The sequence below is a fragment of the Globicephala melas genome, chromosome 5 (assembly GCF_963455315.2).
Source record: "Globicephala melas chromosome 5, mGloMel1.2, whole genome shotgun sequence".
NCBI classification, from domain to species: domain Eukaryota; kingdom Metazoa; phylum Chordata; class Mammalia; order Artiodactyla; family Delphinidae; genus Globicephala; species Globicephala melas.
The window spans coordinates 25,345,531-25,362,805 of record NC_083318.1 but is presented as its reverse complement, the minus strand read 5'-3'; the positions used below and the strand labels follow the sequence as shown (position 1 = coordinate 25,362,805).

Genomic DNA, 17,275 nt, shown 5'->3' with positions numbered 1-17,275 from the left:
GCTATTCACATTTTTCATTAGGGCAACCTTTAATAAAGAAGACAAGTTCGCTATTTTAAAATTTTACTCTCCTCAGAAAATATATTTGCTCTTTAAATATCCCACAGTTTGTACTAGAGAAAAAAGTGACACTTTAGGTTAGACTTTAAGCATAATGCATTATCAATGAATTTCAGCTCAGAAAGAATTAGCCTTCTGGGTGTGCAGCTTCTCTGCCATTGCTTCCAGCCAGGGCTGATATTCTAGCTTTATTTTATAACTTTTCCCAGCTGCTTTCCAAATCTGGGGAGACAGCAGCACCAGCTAGAAACTTCTAGTTTGAACAAAGCATGCTAAACGTTTCTCTGTTCTTCTCCCTGAGTCGTTGCTACTATATGAAGCACAGAAAGTTTGATTTTTGGATTTTATTCTCAATGGCACCTTTCCCACTCAAACAGAACGTGCTGAGGATCATATAAACATCAGACCTATAGGGTACAAATACTTACTGAGCATTTATTTAACATCTTTAAGAAGTAAGGTTAGCACTTAGATTTGAATTAAGAAACTGCATTTATTTAATTCCAAATTATGATTTTATGCATTTATATATAAAATAGTCTCCATTTACTTTCTTTTGGTATTTAAAGAAAATCATTTAAATGAGATGTCTCTTAGATAATAACTTCAGCTGGAGGAAAAAAAATGCAATTTACATACATTGGCAAGTTTATAGAAAGGAAAACAAATATTAGAATCCTTGTGAAGTTTTACCTTTTTATTTAAGAATGATGCCTGAGTTTCTAAATTGCATTTATATTTTCCCTCTCAGGGTGAATTTCATGTTAAAGTTAATAAGTCATACATATTATAATTTTTTCAAAGGATTTTCTAAGCATCAATCTTAGTGCTGACCAACTACCATTAAGATGGAGTAAAAAAAACGATGATTCTGCTTAATGTTCAATTTCCAAAAATCTCCATCAGCTTATCATGAGACTTCTATCAAATGTAGGTGCTGTGTCATATTGATCATCATAAGATATATATTCACAGGATTCTTATTATAACAATATTAACAATCACAGCAGGTGTTAAATTATGTTAAATTCTCATTTTTGTATGGAGGTAAATGTATGTGTTGAATACATTTTGCTTATTAATCACACATTTTTTATGAATTTCAGTTGAAGACTTAGACTTTTTAGTCAGTGGACTTTACATTCTCTACATACATTTGCTTCATGAAAAAGCCATGACCAACATAGCACCTACCTGGCATCTGGATATAGCTAGCTGAAATATTTTAATAGAATAAATTAAAATTATTATTTTGATATAAAAAAGACTTTTAATATCTTTGTGGGGAAAAATTGCCTCCTAGTTTGGGAGATATTCAGCCAATTACAACAACTTTTGTCTTCATCTATTTCCATTTGTATGAAGAAACTCACAGGATTTGAATCGTGAAGTTGGTAAGAAAGTGAATAACTAAAATATTGATAATTAAGACAACACATCAATATCTTCGCATGCAATTTACTTTACAACATTTATGATATTGAGTTGATGAAAAATATTCTGATAGACAACACCATGAAATCAAGAAATAGTGAGCTTGAAAAGACAGAATAAAGTATAAGCTATCGAAACTTTCTCAGAGCTATATTAGAACTCACAGTATAACCTATCATAGCAAACAAAATATATTATCACTTGAAATACTCTTGATAGTAACTCTGAAAAATACAGTATCTTATTAATGAGGAGAAATTACAAGGAAAATACAGGTTTAAGTCTCCCTTTTTATTTAACTTTCTCTAATCAGAGATGCTGGAAGAGATGAATGAAAACCATATTTAAATAACATTTTTTAAACATGTTTATTGTAGTATAACACACCATTTACAATGGTGTGTTAGTTTCTGCTTTATAACAAAGTGAATCAGTTATTCATACACATATGTTCCCATATCTCTTCCCTAAATAACATTTCTTATATTTCAACTTATTCTGTGCATTAGGAATTTGGAGGTATTTACAGGTGTAACATAAAGCTGTTTTTATCCTCCTGGGAATCTGCGCTTATGGCATATGGCATATATTGTTTTAAGAATTTGTTTTTCTTTCTTAATAGGTCCTAGTAGGAAAGCATCTATTTCTTTAAAAGCAATTTAAAATGTCTGTGACAGCTGCTTCTCTAAAGCAGACCATTAGGACAGAACGTGGCTATAAATCTCAGGTCCCAAAGAGAGGAGTTCCCATCTTGAGTAACCTGAATGCCATGTTATCGGTAACACTTCTCAGGGAAACATTTATAATCCCACTGTTCGGCTTGAGTTTGGAATACTGGCATTTTAATATGAAAAGGCTAAAATTGTTATCAAGTGAGATCTTTAGTATGCAAATGTTCTGGCAACAGTTTACAATATTTCAAGTTGTATCTTTTTTTAGGCAGGACTGTATTTTCCATTTAGTGTGCAAATATAACTTCCACAAAGAGTAATGACAGGTAAGCACACATATGCTGAAAAGGGAAACTGCGTTTGGTTTAAAACTATAATCTGCTTCTACATAAATCTTTCACAAATAAAACTTTATTGTGTTCAACTTGTTTACATAGCTAAGCAACATATATTCATTTAATGCACACACCTCAGTTTCAGCAAATTAAGCAATAACTTACCTAGAGAAGCATTTCAATTTTTTTTTCTTTTTCTAACTTGTATTTATCCGAGTTAGAAAATGAGATATCCAGTATGCAGATTCATTTGGCTCCAGGTTAATTAGAAGGAGCTTTCAGTTCATACAATCTGCCTTAATATTCCGAGAGCACTCTTTAGCTCCAGTCCTAGTATCTGGACTCTTCCAGCAGAGTCTGTTTTTATTTATACGCACATTGTCCTTTTCAAAACAAGCAGCCAGCTGGAATGATTCAAACCTCTGTTCAGCACACCGTTAAAATGCAGCTTCCTTCTTGAACATGAGACTTACACCAGGGAGCGGACCGAGTACAGCAGAGAGGCTACGAGAACTATTTAATCACCAGAATACCAGCTGCTCCGGCTCTGCTCTTGCTACTGCTGCTGTGCTTCTCGTTTAGCTGGAGTTGGTCTTTCCCTCCCCCCTCTTTCTCCCACATCTCCAGAACTATAAAGGCAGCTCTGTCGGATTATGATTGGCAGAAACGGCCAATTCCTTCGGCTAATCATCCTCAAGACTTTCAAGGACCTGGAGCTGTTGTGATGTCATCCAGTCAGTGGGATGTTACACATGAATACATTCCCACAGAAGCTAATTCAGCGATCAGCTGCATTCCTCTCACACCACGGTGATTGATTAGATGTTCCTTGCGGATTTGCATAATCTTTCATTGTACAGTTGGACTGATTCCTATGAAATTTGAGAGTAAAATTCTACTTTGCAGCTATGACACTGTACCAGAAGATTCTATTGGGTGAAAAAAGAAAAGTTCACAACAGGGTTTTCTGTGGTAAATGTGTGCTAGTCGAACAGGAGTTATGAACTCAACAAAAGCCAAGGATGAGCAGGAGGAAACTTGGAGAAATACTAGTGACCTACATATTCCTGAAATTAATAATAATATTTTAGATCATAATAAATGCTAGAAGAAAAACAATGAGTAGGCATATGTGCATGTATTAAGGGTATAAATGGTTTCATTGAGGTAAATTACTGGATTATTATGGAAAAGTTCTCTTCTATTCCCAGCATGGACAAAAATTATCTCCATGTCTCACTTTCTACTTGGCAAAATATAGGATAAGGATTACCTGCTCTTTGTTCTCTACTACCTCACATTAACTCATAAAGATATTATACATTGCATATTATAAATTACACTTATTTACTTTATGTAAAGTTCTTTGAACTTCTTCATTCAAATACATACAAGATAAAAGTAAAGTACTTTCAAGGGTATTTCTTCATTCCAGGCTATCTGATTCCCTGGGCTCATATTGTTTGGGTACGTTCTTTAGTCTCCACCATTTAATTTAATGAAATAAAATGTGTTAATGACAGTTCAGCTCGAGGCCCCTTATAGGCTAGAGAAGAGAGCTGCAAACTTTTCTCAAACCCAAAGTTCTGTTCTGGTATGCTTGTGTCTTTGGTGAGAAAGAGCTCTGCTAGAATTGCTGGGGTGGTGTCACAGACCCTTTCAGTATGCTGCAGGTAGAGTGGGGATTGTCCCTCGAAACACACATTTATTAATGATGTGGTCTTTGGGTGAATAATTTTAATGCACTCAGTGGTACTAGTGTTATGCTGCACAAAATTTTGAGGGTCAGCAAGCTGTAAGCATATGCTAAGTAGAGGATAGGAAAAAAATCTGGTAAATTGCAAAGACTACACCAGTTATTTCCTAACCTAACAACACTATCACTAATAGATCATGGATCATGTGTCAGTTATTTTTTCAGGTGCACAGGCTAAAAGTATACTAAAGGAGGGCTTCCCTGGTGGCGCAGTGGTTGAGAGTCCGCCTGCCGATGCAGGGGACGCGGGTTCGTGCCCCGGTCCGGGAAGATCCCACATGCCGCGGAGCGGCTGGGCCCGTGAGCCATGGCCGCTGAGCCTGCGCGTCCGGAGCCTGTGCTCCGTAACGGGAGGGGCCACAACAGTGAGAGGCCCACGTATCGCAGAAAACAAAAAAACAAACCAACAAAAATAAATAAAGTATACTAAAGGAAAAATTTGTATTTTGAAAATCCTCAAGACTCAAAGAACTATTTACTACCTTTTAAGAATGTTTGCAAAGCAAAGATGCATTTGAAGGTCAAGTCAAGAATTTCCACAGTGACTCACATCAAAATACAAAATGGATAAATAAATTGCAGCTAAGCAGTTCAATACTATTTTAATAAAATAATAATTATTAGAACATCAAGCCAAACACTAATTGCTGAGAAACAAAATAAAATAAATAAAAAAGCTGATTGAAGATTTTTCCATTTTATGGGGTTTCTCATACTAATAATGTCTTTTTATTTATTCAAGTTCAGTCCTCATTTTTGTCTTACGTATACACAAATGAAAATAAACATTTTAAAATTACTCATTTTTTGTATCCTATTGATATATTTCTATTTTACAGCTCAGTAAACAATGCTACTTTATCAGAGTAATTTCACTTACACAAAGCCATGGTGTTAAAACACAGAGGAGGATTTATATCCTTAGCTCTGGTGATAACCGTAGTTGGTGTGAATTGATTACGAGGAAAAGATGTTGATATGTTTTTAATCCAGTATTAGTCTATAAACAATGCTGTAGCTAAAGAAACAACATTATTATTTGGAATGAAATGAATAATAGAGTGAAAGCACTTTGACAATGTAAAAGTGTTGTCTACAATATTAATGGAAGATATATTAACACAAAATACATTAAAACATCTGTTAAACACTAACTTTAAAATTTAAAAAATCCAAATTTCTGAGTTCAACTTCCTAGTAGGAAAAGGGAAAGAAAAAAACAGAACAATTTGTTGTGCTGTTCTATTGTTTATTCAGAATTAAACATAGTCTTGGGGATAGAGGGTTCCATCAGATATACCATGTATAAATGATGGGAGCCAACCACAAAGTGCTTTCCTTGCTACTCCTGGGGAAAGTTGGAGAAATTCATGGTGTCCATACTAAACAATAAAAATAAAATAATCCCAGAAGCATCTTGAATAGTTTTCTCATAATTTCCTTTGTAAATTGTATTTTCCAGTCAGTAAAAACAACTTTGTGAACATTTTAACTTTTATCATTTTCTAATCTGTTAGGATGGGGAAATGAAGTAAATGACCTTGAACGTTGTGAAGAAGAAATGTGATATGCAAGAGAAGATAGGAAGAATAACTTTCTCAAAGGGTTTTTTAATCACTCAACCTGTGTTTCACAATTTATAGGGCTTGCATTTAAGTCAGATGTAGCATCTATACAGTTAGCTTGCAATAATACACATTTGCCCACCTGCTCATAGTTGAATTTTATTATTTTTCTTTTCATGTCCCATGAAGTGCAATATAATTTTTTCTTTATCTATTAAGACATAGGTCCAGGTCCAGACATATACTAAGTTCTCAACGGATCTTTATTAAATTGAATTGAATATGTTGAACTAATAACTTTTTGGAGCTCCACATATTTTTATTCAATTGCTATCAAAACCTCTTTTTTCAACTGAATTTCCTTGGAAGTTAAAAAAATGTATTATATGCATGGTTTTGAAATTGTAAAATTAAAAAAATTGAAAATATTCTATAATACACATTTAAAACGTATATAAAGCATATAAAGAATACACCAGTGCCTACTTATTCAGTTGAAGAAGCAGAAACCAAACCAAACACATTTAGTAAAGAAAGAAACTCATTGTTTCATTTATATGTCAATTCATTTTTTACAGTGAAAGACAGTAAGTATATCTACTAACAGAAATAATAGAAGAGTTCAGAAAAATTCAGCAAATTTAACAATTTCTAAAATTTCCATTATTTTTTTCTCATTAACTTTCTTTTTGTTAATAAATACTAAAGGCAAGTTTTAAATCCATGCATCTAAAATAAATAGAAATTTGCAAAGAAAATGCCAAAGAATTATTTACAAGTATCTTGTAGCTTCTATTTTTTTTTTTTTTTTTTTTTTTGCGGTACGCGGGCCTCTCACTGTTGTGGCCTCTCCCATTGCAGAGCACAGGCTCCAGACGCGCAGGCCCAGCGGCCATGGCCCATGGGCCCAGCCGCTCCGCGGCATGTGGGATCCTCCCGGAACGGGGCACGAACCCGCGTCCCCTGCATCGGCAGGCAGACTCTCAACCACTGCGCCACCAGGGAAGCCCATTGTAGCTTCTATTTTTTAAAAACCCTTCACATGCATGTACAGGTTATAAATAGAAGATAGTAAACCTTTAAATATACATTTTTAGTTTTCCAAGTTTTATTTCTCTTCCTTAACTCTACTACAAAAATAACAATTTTGAATAACTACAATTAAAATACTAATGGCTGAGTAATATTCCATTGTATATATGTGCTACATCTTCTTTATCCATTCATCTGTTGATGGACACCTAGGTTGCTTCCATGTCCTGGCTATTGTAAATAGTGCTGCAATGAACATTGTGGTACATGACTCTTTTTGAATTATGGTTTTCTCAGGGTATATGCTCAGTAGTGGGATTGCTGGGTCATATGGTAGTGCTACTTTTAGTTTTTTAAGGAAATTGAGTTATTTGTAGTGAGGTGGATGGAACTAGAGTCTGTCATACAGAGTGAAGTAAGTCAGGAGATAAATACCGTACGCTAACACATATATATGGAGTCTAAAAAAATAAAAATTGTTCCAATGAACTTAGGGCCAGGACAGGAATAAAGATGCAGATGTAGTGAATGGACTTGAGGACACAGGGAGGGGGAAGGGTAAACCGGATGAAGTGAGAGAGTAGGATTGACATGTACACTACCAAATGTAAAATAGATAGCTAGTGGGTAGCAGGGGAGGTCAGCTCGGTGCTCTGTGACCACCTAGAGGGGTGGGATAGGGAGAGTGGGAGGGAGACGCAAAAGGGAGGGGATATGGGGATATATGTATACATATAGCTGATTCACTTTGTTATAAAGCAGAAACTAACACACCATTGTAAAGCAATTATACTCCAATAAAGATGTTAGAAAAAAATACTAATGTATTTTACAATTTAAACTACTAAATCTTATATATGTAGGATTATATAACATGGTACTACTTTCTGTCCCCTTTCCTTATAATTATTATTTTTTCAATGATGAGCAACTTTCTAGTTGTCCCAACCAACACAAACAAGCTCTTCTAACTCTTTTTTAAAGGAAAAAGCATGAATGGAAGAAACTGCTATGTTCAAAGTTTATGCCATTGGGGCGAAAAGTCTCTAATTTGGCTGTGGGTGACTAACACAAAAACTTCTTTTTTTAAGGAAAAACCTTCTGCTAGTAATTAGTCAGATAAGAAATCATGTGACAAAGAAAGAGCATAAAGCCAGCTTAGCTCCACTGGAATCATATACATGGTGAGAAAAATTAGTGCCATGTAGCATTAATTATATAACAGGTATTCCATTCACATACTTAAATGGTATCTTATTACACATCTGGATCTCTGGTTAGCAAGTTATTGAGAGAGGAATAAATGGGAACCACAGGTTGGAAGAAAGAATCTTCTTGCCAGTATCACTGTAGCACATTGTTTTAGCAAGAAACAAATCAGCACGTTAATGCTTCAAATAAATCCTTTGAAGATGCAAAGCTTGAAAGGCCAAGAGAGGGAACAAACAGACTAAACAGTCCAATTCCAGTTTGGCTAACAACAGCTTAAAGGAACATGATTTTTAATAAATAGCAGATGTTGGCCAAAGCATTATTGAATCACAAAAATCTTTGTGGTGTATTGAAAGGGTAGCACAGGGGCTTCCCCGGTGGCGCAGTGGTTGAGAGTCCGCCTGCCGATGCAGGGGACACGGGTTCGTGCCCCGGTCCGGGAGGATCCCACATGCCGTGGAGCGGCTGGGCCCGTGAGCCATGGCTGTTGAGCCTGCGCGTCAGGAGCCTGTGCTCCGCAACGGGAGAGGACACAACAATGAGAGGCCCGCGTACCAGAAAAAAAAAAAAAAAAAGGGGTAGCACATAAGTGAGACCCCTGGTGAGGGAGGGGAACACAGTAGAAATTGAATTTATGATTATTCCATGGTCTGATCCCTGTTATGAGAATTTTCAGTGAATTTCACTTTTTGAGGCTAAATAAAAGTGGTTAGAGTTCCTAAAGTACATTAATTAGGTCACAGCTCCATTGGGAGTCTCTTATCAGAGGAGAATCTTTAAATACTGCAAAGCGCTTCAGTATGAATGGGGTATCTACAATAGGGAGTTACTCTTTGTTTACTTCATTTCTCTTTCTGTTCTTTGTAATGTGTTTGCCAAAATTTCATTATGGTTTCGTGGCAATTTCCTTTTGAGTTAGGCCTTGCAAGTCAAGTCATTTTATATCCTCTATAACTTAAAGTCCGAAGTGCTCAAAATGAGACACCTTCTTGCAGACCAGAATCCTAACATCATGGTGATAAATTTGTAAGAACTTTCTGTCCTAAAGGATATTTCATTTCATCTGTTAGTAAATTCATTTTATATTAGGTATCCCAATATCATTTGTTTTCTGTCTGTTCCAGTCCTTTGGGGAAAAGCATCTCATTTATGAGCTACTCCTGCTAATGTTCTGATCAGCGTGGGAAATCTTAATGCTTCACCAAGGCTTCCTAAGTTGGCTTCTGTTCCGTTAGCTTCTACACCTCACTCGACATTCCCATCACTCTGGGGCAATTCAATGGATGCTGTCACTCTTTCTCCAATTTGGTTTTAGTACAGTGGTGTGTGTTGGGGGCAGGCGAAAGGGTGAGTTGTGAACAATGGTACAAAAATATGATGTTTGAAAGTTAGCTAGCAATCGTTGAAAGTCTCCTTTATGCTTGAGAGGTGATACAAATAAACATATGTGATATATGACAAGGGTCAGACTGTACTCCACCTGTAACCCCAGTGTTGCCTTCTGTAACCAGCTAGTGATTAGGTATACAGCACTATATTCCTACCATTACCTGTCTTAGAGACACACACTAATTTTGAGTCCCCAGTCATAATCCAAGCAATGGCGTTTTTGCTTTTTGAAGACAGAAATCATATCTTTTTTTTTTTAAGTTATATCTTCAATACTTGGAGCACTGTCATGGCATAAAGTAGATATTTGTACATTAAAAAAAATTAAACTTAAGAATGAATGAATGGTGGCAACTTAGAGCCAGGAAATAAGGAGGGGGTGCACTAATATTTATATACAAATATATTTTCAATGCAATCATAGCGTCAGTTCTATATTCCACAAATAGAAGCAATAACTCATTTCAAGATGAAGCCACAAAGATATGTTATAAATCAATTTTCCCCATGGATAAGAAAACCCAGATTCGTTTTCCATTTTAGAACCCATGTCATTTAAATCTCCCTAATATTACTCATGAATAAAAATATTTTAGTAAGAATAAAGTCTTCATTTCTTCTTTAAATATTTTAAATATATATGTATATATATATTTGATTTGTATTTATACAATCAAAGGAATGACATTGTAATTTCTAAATGTTCCATCATATAATATGATTTTTCTATCTTTTCTATTATAAGTATCATTTTATTTTAGTGCTTTAATTGATGTTTCCCCTTTCTGAATAGAAATGATCATACATGAAATAATTATAGCTTAACTGGAAATAAATATGGTACTCTGAAGATGAAGATATTTTACCAAAAGAAGACAAAATGAATAACTGAATGCAATATAAAATTCATAAATAAATTAAAATGAATTCTGTAATGAATAAAGTAAGATGGTACTGTAAACACACTACTTAATGAAGGAATGATAAATTTGTTTGCCAGCTCAGCTGTTTATGTCTGTTAGAAGGTGAGGAAGGAAGCAGTAATTAAATTGAGGGGGAAAAAAGCATGTGATGAGTACAGAAGTATATCCAAAAATATGCTTACCACTCAACTAAAATCTTCAATATTTTAGGTTCCCATAGAGGGCAATATTGTATAAAAGATGGCAAACCAGAATCTGCCAATTCATCTTTGCTGTTATGCTTTAAAGAAAACTGTTGTTACCATAAATTTGATGCTGTACTTCCCCTCAAACTCTGACTAATGTATAAAATGATACACACAAAAACACAGAGCAGAGACCCATCAAACTCAAAGAAAATTCATTTGGTATCCTACTTACTGGTAGATTACTTGAGTGAATAGCTTCCAGTTTCACCTATAATTGGACTCAATCACTGACTCTCAGATAGATTGTATTCTATCATATAACTACTATATAGTTATATAGTCTAGTGGAAATATTAATGGAATAGTGTTTTCTTCTATGCCTGAAAAAGAAAGTAAACTACAAATAAGATGAAAAATGTGTCTATATTTCAAATCTAGCATTACTGAATCACAACAATCTCTGTTGTGTAATGAAAGGGTAATACATGAGTGAGACCCTGCATGAGATGTGGGAAGGACAGTAGATATTAACCAGGAATAAAGCCACAGTGCAGGGATAAGGTGTGGAGAAGACATAGTTATACTTAGCTATAGGTCTTAAAGTTATTTCTATCACTAAATGTGCATGCACTCATTTACTTTCCTATCTCTCCTATAACTTGAAAAGTAATTGCCTCAACATAAGTCCCTTTATCTCCGTGAGGCTAAATATGACTATAACTTGAAGCATTTATTCTCAAATGACCTTTATAGTAGCTGCTAATTTGTATTAAGATTATACTGAAAGTAGTAAAGGAGGGACATTGTGCATTGTATACTACCGTTAAATATTGATATTACTTTTTTCTTTTTTGTAGTACGTGGGCCTCTCACTATTGTGGCCTCTCCCGTTGCAGAGCACAGGCTCCGGACGCGCAGGCTCAGCGGCCATGGCTCACGGGCCCAGCCGCTCCGCAGCATGTGGGATCTTCCCGGACCGGGGCACGAACCCGTGTCCCCTGCATCGGCAGGCGGATTCTCAATCACTGCGCCACCATGGAAGCCCCATATCATTTTTTAAAGTACTTTAGAGTTTACAAAAAATGTTCCCGTAGATTATTTTGAGTCTCATTATGATCTTATGATGAATGCAGTAGTGTGTAGATTGTACAGGTTAAAACATTGAGACCCAAGCAGCAAATCTGGAGTCTGCCAGAAGACTCAGTGACTTCCAGCCCTGTTATCTTTTCACTATACCAAAAAGTTTCTCTAAATGAATCTGTCTAGAGAATGCTCTTTTGTATAATTCTGTAAGCTGGATGACCTTTCAGGTGGCCATCTAAAACCCTATGCTTCATAAAACACTTAATGAGATAGGAGTCGTGCTTTCAACCATTCTGTATGGCAAGTTATCAATAATTTGGCAACACTCACATTTCCATATCTGTTTCACAAATTTCTTGTACATAAAAAGTTATTTACATCAGTACTGGTCTGAAGGTTCATATAGCAAGAAGGATTTAAGTTAGGCTTTAGAAATACTAAATATGTTAATGAAATTTATGAGATTTTCTTTTCATTTTATTGAAGTAGAGTTGATTTATAATATTATATTAGTTTCAGGTATACAACATACTGATTCAATATTTTTACAGATTATACTCCATTTAAAGTTATTATAAAGTATTGGCTATATTTCCTGTGTTGTATGATATACCCTTGTAGCTTATTTATTTTATATAGCTGTTTGTACTCCTTAATTCCCTACCCCTATCTTGTCCCTCCACCCTCCCCTCTCCCCACTGGTACCATTAATTTTATCTCTATATGTGTGAGTCTGTTTCTGTTTTGTTATATTCATTTGTTTTATTTTTTAGATTCTACACATATAAATTATACTTATTTGTCTTTCTCTGATTTATTTCACTAAGCATACTAGTCCCCATATTGTTGAAAATATCAGAATTTTATTCTTTTTTATGGCTGAGTAATATTCCGTCATATTATCTATAACCATCTATTCATCTTCTTTACCCATTCATCTATTGATGAACACTTAGGGTGCTTTCATACCTTGGCTATTGTAAATAATGCTGCTATGAACGTTAGGGTGCATGTATCTTTTTGAATTAGTGTTTTCATTTTCTTTGGATATATACACAGGAGTAAAACTGCTGAATCATATGGTAGTTTTATGTTTAGTTTTTTGAGGAACCTCCATACTATTTTCCATAATGGTTGCCCCAATTTACATGCCCAGCAACAATGAATTAGGGTTTCCTTTTCTCCACATCCTTTTCAACATTTGTCATTTGTAGATTTTTGTGGAAAGCCATTTTGACAGGTGTGAGGTGATATCTCATTGTGGTTTTCATTTGCATTTCTCTAATGATTAGTGATGTTGAGCAACTTCTCAGTACATGTTGGTCATCTGTATATCTTTTTTGGAAAAATGTCTAGTCACGTCTTCTGCCCATTTTTTAAGCATGTTGTTTTTTTGTGAGACTGTACTTTCTGTACAATTTTATTTAAATCATACAATTTTTTTTTGGTTTGTGAAAGAGGGATGAACCAGAGAATTTCTCAGTTCCATGCTATGGTATCACAATTTAGATTGCCAGTCATCAAATTTCTTTGACCTAGAGCATGCACACACACATACCAGAAAGGAGAGTTTCATAAAATAGTTCTTACTATAACTGTGTAACTTGTAGTTAATACTTTCCTTTTTGTTCTATTTCTTTCTATTCCATTCCTTAAACATTTGAAATGCCAACTTTAATCTGTTAATATAAATGTACATAATGAGCCATGGCCTGCATTTTGGAAAATAAGCAAATCTGGATTTATTATATATCTATACACTAATGAATATAAAAAGATCAAGTCATTTCCAGTTTTATAGTTGGAACTTCTCCTAATATTTCCATGAAGCTGACTATTTTTACAATCTTAACAAACACTGGTTTTTCACAAAGTGACTGTCAATATGCAATGTCATTCTTCAGAGAACCCAGGTCCAAAGAGGCAGACCAAGTTAACATGTGAACACAGAAACAAACAGAGCTTTCAATTATACATTAATAACAGTGGTCTCTTAGTGTAGACAACAATAGAGTAACTAATATATTAATTCCGTTTAGGACTTTAATAGTTTGCAAGTATAAATTCATAGACAAACACTTAGAAATCCCAAACTTGCAATTAAAGGAAGAAAAGAGTTGCCATAAAGCCATGGAAGGAAGCACTCAGTATTTTTTCATGGTTATTTGTGGGAAAACTGAAAGTCCAAACTTAACTGCATCACAGAAATCTTACTGCTACCGTATAAGGCTAGATTGCTTTTAGAGTGCCACTAATAAATAAGCTTATTTTAGTTGTGCACCGTCTACAGTGACAATAGTTCCAAGCTAACTCTAAAGTAAAAAACAAACAAACAAACAAAACACATGCTTTTCTTCTGTGAAATGTGCAGCTAAAATTTGAGGAGAACAAAAATCAGTGCTTCAGATTAAAGAAGAAAGAAAGAAAATGAAGTAGCATACATTACTGACTTTACATTTTTACTCCTGCCCTCTGTCACATTACTTTCTGGTTCCTTCCAATAAGAAGGCTACCATATTTCCCCACCCCTATACTTTTTGATCTTCACAGCTGTCCCTGACCTTTTTGGCACCAGGGACCGGTTTCATGGAAGACAATTTTTCCACGGACCAGGGTTAGGTGGTGGGACGGTAATGCAAGCAATGGGGAGCGACGGGGAGCGGCAGATGAAGTTTCACTCGCTCACCCACCACTCACCTCCCGCTGTGCAGCCCAGTTCCTAACCAGCCGAAGACCCGTACCGGTCCTTGGCCCAGGGGTTGCGAACCGCTGTGCTACAAGATGTGTTTTGTACAACAGAATGAGGAGAAAGTGCCACTATGCTAGTTTTAAGCTAAGGCCTGAGAGGCATTATGGATTTCTACTCTCCTGTCATTTCATTATCACTGTAAGACCATGCCTGGTCATATGGACCAATGCTTCCCAGTTAAGATGTCCTAGTCAAGTGTCCAGTTTAGAGCAGAGTCCTTAGCTGACCTGTAGATGCATGAGCAAGCCTCATCAAAGCTTGCAGAGCCCAGCTACATCAGCTGATCTCAGCTAATCTGCTGATTCATGAGCAACACAGGAGAAGAGAGAAAGAGGCAGACTTTATTAATGCAATGGACATGAAAATAAATGAAGCTTTGAGTTACTTATTAATATTACCCTCATTATGTAAATAACAGCATAATATTCTCTTTAGTATTACAATTGTTTGCAGTTGTGAAGTTTCAGGTAAACATTTAGAAACCCAAATCTTAATAATTTTAAGGAGTAAAATAAATGCATATTTAAATTGCTGAATTTTGGGTAGTTTGTTACATAGAATTATTTAACCAACAAATAAAGTTACTTTCCTCTGTGTCTAAAACCATTTTTAAAAGATCTATTCTTCTTAATATTTAGATTATTTGCACTGAAGCAAGAAAAAATAATGGTCACATGTTTCCTTATCACTAACATTTATTATATGATTTTGAAGATCCTTTATTTATCCATGGTAAGACTTTTTTTTAAAAAAACACACTTTTGAAAATGTGACTTCATTCTGTTTAATTCTGTGATTTCCACAGCGCAAACGCATTCTGTATCTCATAACAAATTTGTTATTTTATTGTGAAGATAAAGATGGATTTCAAAGTCTAAATGTCAGTCATAGACTCAATAGGATTTTTTTTCCCAGTAAAGATATGGAGTAATCCATATTAAAAGTAAAAGTTAAAAAAAAAGAGAATTTTGGGCTTCCCTGGTGGTGCAGTGGTTGGGAGTCCGCCTGCCGATGCAGGGGACATGGGTTCATGCCCCGGTACGGGAAGATCCCACATGCCGCGGAGCAGTTGGGCCCGTGGGCCATGGCCGCTGAGCCTGCGCGTCCGGAGCCTGTGCTCCGCAACGGGAGAGGCCACAACAGTGAGAGGCCCGCGTACCGCAAAAAAAAAAAAAAAAAAAAAGAGAGAATTTTGCGTTGGTACTAAATGATCTTAAATTTATGAAGGAAGGCTTTTTTTTTAATTGACATCATTTTTGAAAGGATTAGGGAACCATCAATTTTACTGTGAAGCAGCAATTGTGCAGAAAGCAGACCGAAGTATAATAAAATGCATTCATAACTAAGGACTCCCAACATGCTGTTTTCATGCTGGTGTAATTTAGTCTGCTTTAAGTAAAAACAAATTAATATTTCATTGATTCATACTTACAAAGATCATTATTTTTTGCCCAGTCAAAAATATAAAGCAAAGAAACAATAACCTCATAATTTGGTTTCTAACTTGAACAAGGTAGCTGTTGATTTGCCCTTTCCTCTATCTGTTAAAATTAACTGAAGACATACTATCAATAATTCTTCTGTGTGAGAAATATATTACAAATGGTACACTTCCAATCCCTCATCTTTTGGATCCTAAGAAATGGGAATAATAATAACTCCCAAATAATAATATGAAGTAGTTATAATGACCTCAACAGTAGTAATGCCACCACTGATTTCACCAAGCAGCTGTGGTGACAACAGCAGCCTCGATTTCTTGAACCCTTGGAGGGGCCAGGCAATGTGCTAAGTGGTTTGTACTTTCTTCATGAAAAACATTCAAATTTTAAAGCAAAATTCAAGCCAAGTTGGGATAGGTCTTGGGTGAACCTTTTATAGAGTGCATGAGTTATGTAAATGTAGGTATTTACAGTCCACAACGAGTTGAGAAATAATAACAGTAAAAGAAAAAAGAGGCAAAGCAACTAATAACAGAATAGAAATAAAGCTGTAGCCTCAGGACAATGTTTATAGCAAGCATGGAGTAACCCTGGTATCTTCTAAGCAATTTACTTTTATTAACTCACTTAATCCCCAGGGAAAATCTACCTCATAAGATACAAATGAAGATAGTGGAGCACAGAGGGATTAAGTATCTAAATTGCCCAAGGGAGCAGGATTGGCATCTGAATTTGGCTTGTCCAGTTCCTGAGTTCAAAATTTTAACTTTAATGCTATAGAAATAGGAAGAGAGGCACTAAAATGACAAGAGTGTTTGGCTCTCTCACTCTATACTATATAAAGCACTATTAAATCTTTCAATGACATATTTCAAAATGTCCAAATTATGAAACACAGAACAATGTCACAGTGGAAAACAAAGCACAACATTAAAGCATTACTAAGATAACTTTAGAAGCAATTTATTAAGAAAAGGAAAAGCTCTGCCAGACAATAATCAATAAATTGAATAAGTAAATAGCAATTAAAAAGAATGACAGCATAAGACAAGAATGTACCAAATCATAAGAGAAACTTATGAGTTAAGCAGCCTGGTTTGACATGGACAGTTCCGGTTAATTTCTATTGTTCAGGAATTCTGTCTACTTGGTTTAGCATTTTTCTGGATTTTTTTCATTTTCTTTAAGCACACTAAAAGTATTAATAGTTACATAAACGTGCATGACGTTGGTGGACTCCCGTTTGCTACTTCCAGCTTCCACCATATCTTCTTCTTGTATCATGTGCCAACTAAGAACTGTCACTTGCCATTTGCCTCTGCAAGGATTAAGTCACTAGCCACTGTGGTTGCCTACCTTCAACATACCCTGAAAGGAGTTCAGGGTAGAAATCAGGAATGAAGCACTCTGTGCTCTGGGAAAACTGGCATGAGCTC

At 35.4% G+C, this 17,275-nt stretch overlaps 1 protein-coding gene across 1 annotated transcript in view; it reads right to left on the bottom strand.

Moving 5' to 3' along the window:
- Positions 1–2,921, bottom strand: part of LOC115857188 (bifunctional heparan sulfate N-deacetylase/N-sulfotransferase 4) — a 287,117-nt gene extending 284,196 nt beyond the window's left edge. Inside the window, exon 1 of the mRNA XM_030863980.2 lies at positions 2,666–2,921. The gene's annotated coding sequence lies outside the window, so the exon portion shown is untranslated. The remainder of the gene's footprint in view (positions 1–2,665) is intronic.
- Positions 2,922–17,275: the final 14,354 nt, after the last annotated feature.